The sequence below is a fragment of the Aquarana catesbeiana genome, linkage group LG10, assembly GCF_042186555.1.
Source record: "Aquarana catesbeiana isolate 2022-GZ linkage group LG10, ASM4218655v1, whole genome shotgun sequence".
Classification (NCBI taxonomy): domain Eukaryota; kingdom Metazoa; phylum Chordata; class Amphibia; order Anura; family Ranidae; genus Aquarana; species Aquarana catesbeiana.
The window spans coordinates 58422780-58435743 of NC_133333.1; the positions used below are offsets into that span (position 1 = coordinate 58422780).

Below are 12964 nucleotides of genomic sequence, written 5' to 3' on the forward strand. Positions count from 1 at the left end.
ATCGTGATTTTATTGAGTGCCCGATAATCCACACAAGGGTGCAAGGAATGGTCTTTCTTTTCCACAAAAAAGATTCCTGCTCCTGCCGGGGACGTGGAAGGTTGGATGAAGCCTTTCTTTAGATTGTCGTCAATGTAGGTTTTTAATACTCCTAGTTCTAACTCTGATAAAGGAAATATTCTCCCAAAAGGAATCTCTGCCCCTGGGAGAAGCTCAATCGGACAGTCATATGGCCGGTGGGGAGGAAGGGTCTCGGCCCCTTTTTGACTGAAAATGTCCAGAAAGCTATGGTAGACTTCGGGTACAACTTGACGGGTCTCGGCATCAGTTTCCATGCACAACAGGGCAGAGGGAGCTTGAGTAACTTCTGGTAGACAGTGTTGGTGGCAATAAGAGGAAGGAAACTCAATTTTCCCTGAGGCCCAGTCAACTTGCGGGTTATGGACCTTGAGCCATGGCATGCCCAATATGATGGGGAATAGAGGAGATTCAATGACATCCAGACAAAGTAGCTCTTGATGAGTGCCAGCAATGGTGGTGAGCATGGGTACTGTTTCCTGGGTTACTGGTCCTGATCTGAGGGTAGAACCATCGGCCAGATATACTGAAAGTCCTTTCGCCCTGGGCCGGATGGGAATGTGATGTCTGGAAACGAAGGACAAGTCTATAAAGCCACTGCAGGCCCCGGAATCAATGATAGCGCTGGTGGGTATATTCCCTCCTGGGAGCTGTAAAAGAAGCGGGACAGCCAGATGAGACATATTATTCAGTGCAGCTGGGGTAAAAGCAGGAGAGACAGAGAGGCACTTACGAAGCTTGGCCGGGCATGTTCGTACAAAGTGTCCGGGTTCCCCGCAGTATAGGCACAGGTTACCAGCCCGGCGGCGTTGACGCTCTTCAGGAGTGAGGGATGGCCGTAAGAGTCCCAGCTGCATTGGTTCCGGTGTATCTGAGGTCATGGTAGTAGAAGCTGGAGGAGCGGAGTGGGGAGAACTAGGCACCCGGGGCAGCATCCAGACAGGACGAGCAGGACCAGAAGATCGCTCCGTACGTCGTTCTCTCAGGCGTCTGTCTATTTGGATGGAAAGGTCTATGAGGTCCTCTAAAGTCTCAGGAATGACCACTCGGACTAGTTCATCCTTCAAGGATTCTGAAAGGCCCATACGGAACTGATACCGTAGGGCGGCATTGTTCCAATTTGTGTCGGAACTCCAGCGTCTGAATTCCGACACATAGTCCTCAACAGGTCTGCGGCCTTGCTGTAGGGTGTGCAAGGCTGCCTCCGCCGTGGCGGTCAGCTGTGGGTCTTCATATAATGATGACATAGCCCGAAAGAAGGTATCCAGGGTATCAAGTGAGGTATCTTTCTTTTCTAATAAGCGATGGGCCCAGGACTGGGGCTCGCCGGCAGCAGCGAGATCACGAACCCCACCTTGGTGGCCTCCAGGGAGAAAGTCCTTGGTTGAAGAGCAAAAAAGAGTTCACATGAGTTGCGGAAGGACCTGAATTTGCTCCGGTTACCCGAAAATCTTTCAGGCGTAGGGACCCTGGGTTCAGGCGGCAACATAACCACTGATGGTGAAGCAGAAGTCCTGGATACTGGAGGTGTAGAAGCTGCTAGAGCCTGAACTCGGCGTTCCAACTGGGTGTAGCCTTCTTGTAGGCTCTTTACTGCCTGGGTAAGTCCAGCAAGATGGCGGCAGAGTTCATCCATGGGAGAGGCTCCCTGCGTGGGCTCAGACATGGCTGTCCGGTACTGTCACGTACCTGGTGGTGGAGCCCAGAATGCAAGGAGTAGCCTCTCGCGTGCCTCTGGTTCGAGAGCCCCTGATAGAGAAGACAGGGACTCAAGAGCGCAGGGGGCCACAAGTGCTTGGCAAGTGGCAGGTGTAGAGTTGTTCTGGACCTCTGGTGCAGCAGCAGGAAGACTGACAGGAACACTGGATCCACTGATAGAGTAGAGAAGAACTATAGCTGGCAGGAACTCAGGAACAACAGGCAACAGGGAGGTGTTCTGTAGTACAGCTGGAGCACTGGAACAACTGGTAGATGAACCGGAACTCTTGGCAGGAACACTGGAACTGTTGACTGGATAGAGAAGCACTGTAGCTAGCAGAAACCCACGAACAAGCAGGCAGCAGGGAGGTGTTCTGTAGTACCACTGGAAGCACTAGCAAAGTCAGACAGGCCGGGTCAAACACAGTCAAGCAGAGCAGGTACAAAACGGAATCAGGAGAGTAGTCAGGGCACGGACCGGATCGGCAACAGACAGGCAGGTAATAACTGAAGGATGAGGCAGGAGAATCATCAGACAAGCCGAGGTCGGGGACTGGCAGTAAACAGGAGAAGTCAGGAACAAGCCGGGTAACAGGAATCAGGTAAACAGGTATACTGGATAGCTTAGGGTCACAGGGAACGCTGTAGACCGGACAGCAAGGAAGCATGCTGACAGGCACCCTTAAATAGGCCTAATGGCGCCAAAGGCTGTCACACTGCACGTCTGCGCGCCTCCGCGTGCACGCCCGAGTACCGATCGTACGTGCCCGTTCGTATCATCATGTATCCGCGTACACCCGCTCGTATTAGCGCGCACCCGCATGCGTCCGTTCGCGCCAACGTGCCTCCGAACGCGTCCTCTGGCTCTATTGACAGTAGTTCTGTTAACCGATCTTCCGCCGACCGCTGAACTAACAGGACGTCTTTCATGACAGCTTCCATCAGTATACCGCTTCCTAAGTTCTGGAACATGAGTCCAATGGATCTGGCTATAGGAACCCCCAAGAACTAGACAACACCAGTCTTGGTGTACATCAGGACTAACTCTTTATTTGAGATCTCACACACATTTATACAGCAGGCTGACTCAAAGCTAACCTAATTAACATGAGCTAATTTACTAAAAAATTTACCTAGACCAGATGACAGACTTGTGGGCACCGAGCTTCACACAGTAGTATAAACACAATAGCTGGAGCTAATTACAATTAACAATGCAAACAACAATCTCCCCCTTCCTCAGCCTAGACAGTTCGTCTCCTAGCCAGTGCTGGTGGCTAATGTGATCAGCTCATTCAATTAACACACATTACCATAAACATCAACACAGGGTTAATTAGAACAAACAACAATGAGTTGAATACCCTTAGAACCTAGACTAAACTTATTTACATTAAACACATTATAGCTGACATCAGACAGGTGAGTGGAGTTGATGACATTAGCATCTTTTCACAGTATGAGCCCCAACAGTATGGCTCAGTCACTATTGCTACTATGGCAAATACAGGGTCCCCAGAGTCTGTGTGTTTTGGGGGGGACATGGAGCTGAATCCAAAGTAACACCAACCCCAGGGTCCCCAGGCATACAGCTCACGGAGAGCACCATTTCCCCAAATGCCAGGGCCCATAATCTGTTGGCAAGAGGCTAGCATTCAGTCCCCTCCAATAGCCTCTGTCTCGGGTGAGTCTGTCACAGGTGTTTACTCCCACAAAACTTGGATAGAGTAAGGGAGAGATATAGCTGCTGTCAGTGTTTTTCATCTATGTCCCTTTGCACAGATTTTCCCTCACTTCCTGTCCATAGCCACAACAGGAAGTAACAGAAAAGTCCTCCAAAGTAGGAGAAACCCCTGGGTATCACTAGGATCATCACAGCTAGCATGGGCGGCCCGTCTATTAAGGTTGCACGGGCGCCACCCCCTCTGTCACGCCCAGGGCTTTTTTTCCAGGTTGAACTTTGTAGAATTCAGTTCAACCACCTCTGGCTCAGACCCTTTGGTGCCTGCTCACCACAATCACTTGTGAACACAGACGTCCGGTTTCTGTGTTTACAAGTGACAGCTCTGCACTCTGTGTGTAACCCCCCTGAACTCTGCACTCTGTATGTAATGCAATCCTGGTATTTCATGCCCCTTTAAGACCCTCCTACGGTTTGTGAAATCTTAGCACACTTATTATTTGATGTGATTTGGAGGCTGTGTGTGTGTGTGTGTGTGTGTGGGGGGGGGGGGTCGTGGTTGAGTTCCAGCACCTATTGTTTGAAAAAAAAAAGGCCTGGTCGCGCCACCCCCCTAAATTACTAATGGATAGATTCATGCATTGCATGAATCTATCCATGGCCGCCGCTGCCACCCCTATTCAGGCGTCCGGCCCCTTTTTGGACGCTGGGCACCTGAATTCCAGCAGTATTTTTTTTTAAGCACCTGATTAGAGTCATAGGCTCTAATAGGCTTCAAAAAAAGGTGGACTTGGAGCACAGAGCATTGCGCTCGCAGTCCTCCCAGGTGTGTTAGAACAGCAAATGAATGTTTTCTTTTCCAAAACTGAACTGCCTCTCCGCCAATCAGGAGGCGCGAGTCTAATACCCGACACCTGATTTGCTGAAGGCACAGGCGCTCCGATTTTACGCCTAGCAGAATGAAAGAACAGAGGAGGGAGGAGCATGGAGGATACAGGAGCCGTCCCACAGCTCACCACCGTCACCCGCTGCCTGACTCACCACTAAGATGGGGTAAGTGCCGGGCAGACAGCGGGCAGGGGTCACAGTAGCTGCATATGATGGGCACAAGTGGCGGAATTTGATAGGCACAAGTGTTGGCATTCGATGGGCACAAGTGTTGGCATTCGATGGGCACAAGTGTTGGCATTCGATGGGCACAAGTGTTGGCATTCGATGGGCACAAGTGGTGGCATTTGATGGGGCACAAATAGCGGCATATGATGGGCACAAGTGGCGGCATATGATGGGCACAAGTGGCTGCATATGATGGGTACAAGTGGCTGCATATGATGGGCACAAGTGGCTGCATATGATGGGGCACAAGTGGCTGCATTTGATGGGGCACAAGTGGCTGCATATGATGGGCACAATGGCTGCATTTGATTGGCACAAGTGGCTGCATTTGATGGGGTTTTATTTTCAGTATTTTTCAGTTTGTTTGTGCCCCCCCAAAAGATTTTGAGCACCAGCTGCCACTGACAGCTAGAGTCCCTATTTGACAATTTTCTTGTTCTATTGACAACTCAGAAATTGTGATTTTCTCTTTCACTTGCAATGATAAGTCAAATAAAGAGGAGTACTCTCCATAACAGGGGCACAGACAGCAACACAGAACATCTCCCTGGTTTTTGCCAAATTAAATGCCATATTTGTCCCAGCTTTTATTTAAAAACATGTATGCTTTATTGCTTTAAAACAGTTTTATTATATGTATAAAAAACAGTCAGTTGAGGGTTCTTATCAGTTGCTGCAGGGACACATGACTGAGAATATTGCTTCTCCTGGCCACACCTACCTGACAATCCCTCCGTTGCTGTCTAAGTTCTAGTCTCACCTTTTTAAAGTTTTGATCCAAGGCGTTGACATGATTTAGCAAACACGCCAAACCTGTTTGGCGGAGCCAAAGAAGAGCTGGCAATTTAATCGGAGCTCCCTACAAATCTGCTTTCTCTTGTGCTGAGCTTCTTTTATTACTTGGGGAGCTATTGTCAGTAAGGAGAAAGGTAACATTTTACTAATCAATAAGACCTAGATATGACTTATCAATTATCTGCTAGAATATCAGTAGTAAATAGGAATCCAATGATAATGCAATAGTACTTCTGTTTTTTTTTATCTTGTTTAGTGAGTAGCAGCAGATAATTGTAATAACTGTGTGTTGTCAGTCACTGCAGAACCTTGTTGGAAAAGCAATATATATGTCTCAATTGTTTCTTCTTATGGAAGACAATCAAACCTGTTCAATAAAGGACTGCAGAACTGATGATCTGCAAAGTGTGGAAACACATAACAACCCATGAAATTGATTTAACTTTTGGCAGATCTGTAAATGTCTAATGTCTAGTTGGTTGCTGTGGGTTACTAACATTTGTTCTCAGTTACTACTCTTTGCACTGCCTTGCTGAATATGCCAGAATGTGTTGTTTTAATGTATTTATTTGCAGTAGTTTCATAGTGCAGACACAGTATGTTGTGCTTTACACAGTGCATTGATCATTGGGTCACAAATCTGAAGGCCCTAGTACAATGATACACACAACATGGGCAATTTGAGCGGAAGTAAATCAAGTGTGCCGGTGTGTTTTGGATTGTGCAAGGAAGCCAAAGCACCAGGGGAAACCCACATGGAAAGGTGTATAAACTGTATATTCATAGTGTTTTAGGTAGTACTTGAACCCAGGACTCAAAGTTTTAAGAGCATAAAGCTAACCACTAATCAACTGTAGTTGATAAATTATAAATATCAGGCCAAATAAAATATTCCTGTGATCTCCAGCAACCAATAAGTTACTGGCAGTGACGCTTACAAGGTCTAATAACATCTGCTTGCCATTTAACATGTATTATCATGTTTTTTATTATGATGAATATGTGGCATATAGTATATTGACATATTTTATACTTAACTGATCTACAGATTTAGTCTCTATATCAGGTTATTCAAAATTAAGTGGCTTAAGGTTTTCTCTTGTGGCAATCAATCTCTGGTATATTTTAATTAAGTTTTAAATATTTGATTAGAGTGTTCATACAAAGAGATATGTTTTAAAAAAAATCACTAAAAGGTCTAGTATTATGGCAACCTTTCTTGTTCTGATATTGTTGCATGGTAGATCATGAAAAAATTGACTTGTGTATCCTACTCAGACGATGGGGAGATCGTCATCAATAGCAATCCCTCTGAATGAAATGCTTCACTCAATTTTAATTTTGTCAAAACAGAGATAAACAACCTAGAGCTCCATGTGAATGACTTGTAGTCTGTAATAGGCAGGTTACATGATGTGTAAATAGTAATTTTTCCCTATTACTAATGAAACAAAATACTACCATACCAAACATTTTGAATTGTTTGATATCCATACACTAAATGATTATGATGAATTAAGATACTTTAATCTCCCCCCTCAAGGATTGAATTTTCCCGACTTAGCTGTCAGTTGGATATGTATTATTCTAATTAAGCTTTTTATGCACTAAATGTATATTACAGTGTCAAGGAGAAGGTTAAATTGTCATGAATGTATATGTCCTCTTTTTAAAATAGAAATTCATGAGCGAAATAGTTTTTGGACTTGTGTCTAAAAACAGCATTTTCTCTATTGCCGTGAGCACTGAATAAAATGCACACAAATTAGGCTAGAAGCATGAAAAATAATCTCTGATTGATGGCTTAGAACAGTACCGTTGGTTTATTTTCAAAATCTTTTTATATAAGGCCCTTTATTTTTTTCCTTTTTATTTCAAACTGTTATGCTTTAACTACAGAGTACAGTGCCTTTCTTTGTCACGATTTTATACACCCATGTTACAGTTATTATCTGTAGGTGAAAGTGTCACCAGGCACCAGGCATGTAGAGTGCCCTCACGTGACTGTTTTATTGCGTAAGCATAGTTTGTCCTCTAACAGTGATAATGCTAATGTATTTTATCATCACCATCATCAAGATTGAATATGAGAGGGCCATATAAGGTCCAGATCTGTAAAAAGTGACTTAAGCCCTCAGGTGTAGGCAGATTGTACATGGACCACCTTTAATTTTTTATGAACATATTTCTTTATGTAAACCTTCAGTGAAAAAAAACATAAGAAACATGTCTTCATATACATAATGATTTTCATTTAATGCAGCCACAGAGGTTTTTGTGAAAGCAGGTCTCTTATGGATTATTCACTAAACTTGAGGCATAACTTTAAATTTTAGTACTAAGGGGTCAAAGACTGAATTTAGTACAAAGGACTCTTCTCCTGAACCAGACACAATCTAAAGGGGAGCTCCAGCCCCTGGATTAGACACAACTTCTTTAGGAACAAGACCAATACCAGGGATTTCAACCAAAAAAGCGGAAGTAAACCCATCCATAAAACGGTTTCATTTCCGGCACGTGCCGGAAATGTAACACTCCCATTGGTTGTGCTCTCAACCAAACTGTCAAACCATCCAATCGCTGGTGTCTAAACTGATCACATGTGCAGCATCATGGCAGTTGTAGATTACACAGAGGCAAAGATGGCAGCTTCCTTGACTGAAAATGATAGGAGGGTTTACTTACACTTTAAGTCTAGTCTCTACACACAGAGTATGGCTTCTACTGATGACCCCAGGTTAACAGATCTTCGGACCCAAAGTTCCTTGTCACCCATAGCAGAATCAGTGGGAGTAGGATCCTTCACACACCTGCTCATACAGTGGACACAAGTGAGACAATCAGCAGGCCATCTCAGTCAACTACATAATCCTCACTTCTTTTCGCATGCCCTCACAATACAGAATAGCTTGGTACTTCAATAACACAATGTTCAGTTGTGTTGGGATTTTATGGCAGAAAATAGTCTTACTTCAAGTGTAACAAAAGAGAACTAACCCAAGGCTTAAAAAAATAACTTTATAAAAGAAAAGTCACAAATCCAGTGCTCAACATTAATTAAATCTCTTCCAAAAGCTAATGTTAATGTGAGCTCTAGCACTCACATAGAGGAAGAATTTACACATATTATCCCTTTAGTTCAGGGTCTTCCTGCAGTCACTCTCTTCTCCAAGATGCAGCTGAAGCATCCATTAATAAGGAAACCCTAAAGTGAGTTACTCACTTATGCCAGTCCCTCTGACACTATCCATAGTGATGGTATTCCTAACCAGGGGTGTCTGTAAGGCACATCTCCTTGCTTATGACTCCACCAACTGCCTTTTATATTCCGAAGTATAAAAAAGGAGAGATTAACAGGTAATCACTACACAACCCAAGGGGCAGAACTTTCCTAAAAGGAACACCTACATGTGTAATAGGATGTCAGCAGTCTGCATGTCTTTTTTAAATTCGTGTACCAAGTGTCTGTCAGGAAATTTGTACCTATTGCCCATTGCAAACAATTAATAATTTTTTTTAACACTCCTCTATCTAGCTATAACTAGACCATGATTCTGAGTTCCAGAATGAATGTCCTTCTAACAGTACAGATTTTCAAAACCCTGAACGCTGACACTCAACATAAAAACAGGCTGTACTTATCTGTTATACGCTGTGTTAGGTATAGTCTGGTTACTATGGAAAAAAATTCCTTTCAGATACTTTTTTCACAAAACACTCTTGAAAGCCAGGGTGTTGCTAAGCAACATGTCCAGACCATGCTAGTCCACACAGGCAAGTAGTCAAATCTGTCTTTTCCCTTGAGGTGGCCACAATATGCAACAACCATGCCTCTAATTTTCTGTTCTTTAGTCACATACTTCAATTTAGTAAAGCTGTATGAATTCTTTCATCTGTGTTCTTTATTTTATCTAATGATAATTTTATAACCAAAGATTCAATTTACAAATATATGTAAATCTCATAAAGCTGTTGCATTTTTATTTTCAAAAAGTAGATAGAAAGCCACATTGGGGTTGATTTACTAAAGCTGGGGAGTGAAAAATCTGGGGTAGCTCTGCATAGAAACCAATCAGCTTCCAGTTTATTTTGTCAAAGCTTAAGTGAACACGCTGCAGTTAGAAGCTGATTGGCTGCCATGCACAGCTGTACCAGATTTTGCAGTCTCCAGTTTTAGTAAATCATTTCCTAAGAGCCTTGATTTCTTATTAACCTTTTTTACTCTTTCATGCTGAACTCTAGACCGATATAAAGACACAAATGAATGCATTTCTGTATTCATTAAAGCGGAACTATACTCACCTTCTAACAAGCACCACAGTGTCCCGGAGCTCCCTGCAAGCCACTGTCATGTTTGGTCGGATTGGCTTCTGGGTACTAATCCTTGGCCATTTTCATTGGTTCTGCTAAGATGACATCACTCCCGAGCATGCATGGGAGTTCATTTCCTTTGGCATTGGTGGGGTTCATTCATCATTGGCAGGGTATACAGGCAGGTAATGGAATTTCAATACAGGAGCGACATAGTGGAGGGGGTACTAAAACTGGAGCAAGCAAAATCTGGTGCAGCTCTGCATAGAATCCAATCAGCTTCAAGATTTTATTGTCAATGCTTAATTGAACAAACTGAAGTTAGAAGCTGATTGGCTACCATGCACAGTTGCACCGGATTTAGTAAATCTCCCCCAATAATTTCTCTGGCGGCTGCTATGTTCCTTGAAATCCACCCGCCTTTGCCCACTGCATACTCCACAGATAATCTGAGCAGCTTCTCCTGTGACAGGCACTCATCAAAAGTGATGACTACACCTGCCCTTCCTGCCCCTGGCTCCATTTCTAGAAGCTGTACTATCAGTTGCTGCAATGAAACACGCTCTATAAATGGATAATGGGCAGATGAATGAAAGATTTAGGCCCCTTTCACACTGTGGCGGGGGTGGCGTCGGTGGTAAAGCGCCGCTATTATTAGCAACGCTTTACCGTCATTTTAGCTGCTGTATTCGGCCGCTAGCTGGGTGGTTTTACCCCCCACTAGCGGCCGAAAAAGGGTTAAAAACCACTGCAAAGCACCTCTGCAGAGGCGCTTTGCTGGCGGTATAGCCGCGCTGCCCCATTGATGTCAATGGGCAGGAGCAGTGAAGGAGCGGTGTATACACCGCTCCTTCACCGCTCCGAAGATGCTGCTAGCAGGACTTTTTTTCCCGTCCTGCTAGCGCACCTCTCCAGTGTGAAAGCCCTCAGGCTATCACACTGGAGACACAGCAGCAGCTGTTTCGGGTCGGTTTGCAGGCGCTATTTTTAGCGCAATAGCGCCTGCAAACCGCCCCAGTGTGAAAGGGGTCCTGATTGTGGGAACTTTCATGAATAATCGGCACTTTTCACGAGTTACGGTCACAGGTAAAGCTGCTCATATCAGCCCCGGTAGCACCGGAAGTTTGCAGCTGTGGGGGTATCCGGGGAGCAAAGGACAAAGGATTTCAAGGAACAGAGCAGCCACCGGAACATGGGACACACGTTATTCATGTATTTATCGTCCCTGGTGCTGATTTGATTTTAAAAAAATCACTAAACTTCAGCTTTAAATGCAAGCAGTGTAAGCACCTGAATTTGACCTGGTAGCAGCCTCTGGACAGCCACTTGCAGTCCCTGTACAGCAGAGCTCAAGTGTGAGAGGCAGAAGCAGTCCAAGGAGCCAATGAGTTCATGGGGTTGAATGATGCTGGCCATCAGTATGAGGTCATCCAGTGGCAGAAAAAAAGTGCTGTGGCAGAAAACTTTGGATTAAAGTTGAATATGGCAGCAAAAGCTATTTTTTATGCTATCATTTATTAGGCTAATCATTTTTTCATGTTATTTTTAGCTGGAGCTCTGTGTTTTTAACTGTCACGTGCCAGAATTCAGTGGCAGTTAATGATCTGGCATTTGCAAATAAATTAGAGGTCAGGGTTTAGCACCAGGTGGGGGGCATGGTAACGCACAGTGTATGTTGCCTAATTGCACCCCAACATAAATAAACAGTAGAAGCAAATTTACTTGCGCCATATTGCACAGATGTGAATGCCCTTTGCATTGCCAAAAATACTGCAAGTTTGCTCTTATATGTGTTGTTGTTTTAAGACATTGTGCATGAACATGCTCTTTTTGGTTTGAATTTGGCCATACGTCAAGGACACCTTGGGCCTAGGGTACCATTGGACCACAAATGTCTATTTGTTTTACTTCAACCTTTTTACTACCTTATAAATGTTTTAAGCCAAGTCAGGTTCATGTTAACCTGTTCCCTCCATCCAAAGGGCCATTTTTTCAGATGCATGACTTATAGCAAGACTTAAACACAGAGGGGGGCTTCTAAAACTTAGCCGGAAAACTTTTATGTATTACTAAGTGGTATTTCTTTACATTTTCTTTTTTTTGTTTTTGGCCTTTTGTCTAGGTATAGACCTACATTATGCTTCATGTCAATTGACTGTTCCTTCTGGAAGTATGTTCCAATGATCAACTACTCTTTCAGTAAAATAATACTTTCTAAGGTTAACCACTTGCCGACCAGTCATGAACCTGGTACATCATCAGGCTTCAAGTGGTTGTATTGGGGTGATGCCTGCAGCTGCAGGCATCACCCTGGTACCATTTTGTAGAGCCGGGGGTCGGCTCTCTTGTAATAACAATCAGAGATGCAAATAAGCTATTCGATTGCTATTACAAGCAGCAAGAGCCTCAAGCTACCAGCCAGCGCATCCGGCAGCTAGTAGGACACCCAAAGAAAGCGGGGGGTTTGTTTGGGTCTCCACTATGGTAATCCAGAAGCGATGACCTGACATCGCTTCCGATTTACCCGGATGTGATCTGCGTCATTTAAAAAAAATCAAAAATATTCAAAAACACTGATCTTGGTGTTTTGCATGGTTTTAAGTTCAGAGGAGAGATTTGGGTTCTTAGTGACCCCAGGTCCCTCCATAAAGAGTACCTGTCACATGCCTATTGCACGCAAGCACAGGGGGTGGGGGCACTTTATTTTATTTTTAATTATTAATTTATTTTATTTTTACACTGTTGCTTTAAAAAAGTTGTTATCACTTTTATTGCTGTCACAAAGAATGTAATCTACAATGAAAGTGATAAAAAATGTTTTTTAAAGCAACATTGTAAAAATAAAATAAATTAATAATTAAAAAAAATAAAGTGCCCCCACCCCCTGTGCTTGCGTACAAAGACGAACGCATGCGTTGTTCCTGCAAACAGCAATCGTCCCACACATGTGAGGTATCACCAAGAATGTCAGAGCATGGGCAGTAATGTTAGCACTAGACCTCCTCTGTAAATCTAAAGTGGTAACCTGTAAAGGCTTTTAAAGCCTATGGATAGTAAAATATACATTGTTTGTCGCCACTGCACAGACGTGAGCAATTTTAAAGCATGCACGACATGCTTGGTATCATCTTTTATATTTTACAAAAAGTTGGGTTATGTATTGTGTTTTTTTGCATTAAAATCAAAAAATAAATATATAATGTTTGGGGGTTCTAAGTAATTTTTTTTGCAAAAAAAAAATGATTGTTACATATAAACAAAAACTGCCAGAAAGAGCCTGGTCCT

The 12964-nt window shown here is 43.7% G+C and overlaps 1 protein-coding gene across 1 annotated transcript in view; it reads left to right on the forward strand.

The window, feature by feature from the left end:
- Positions 1 to 5360: 5360 nt before the first annotated feature.
- LOC141110711 (carnitine O-palmitoyltransferase 1, liver isoform-like) overlaps positions 5361 to 12964 on the forward strand; it is a 196610-nt gene continuing 189006 nt past the window's right edge. Inside the window, exon 1 of the mRNA XM_073602241.1 lies at positions 5361 to 5502. The gene's annotated coding sequence lies outside the window, so the exon portion shown is untranslated. The remainder of the gene's footprint in view (positions 5503 to 12964) is intronic.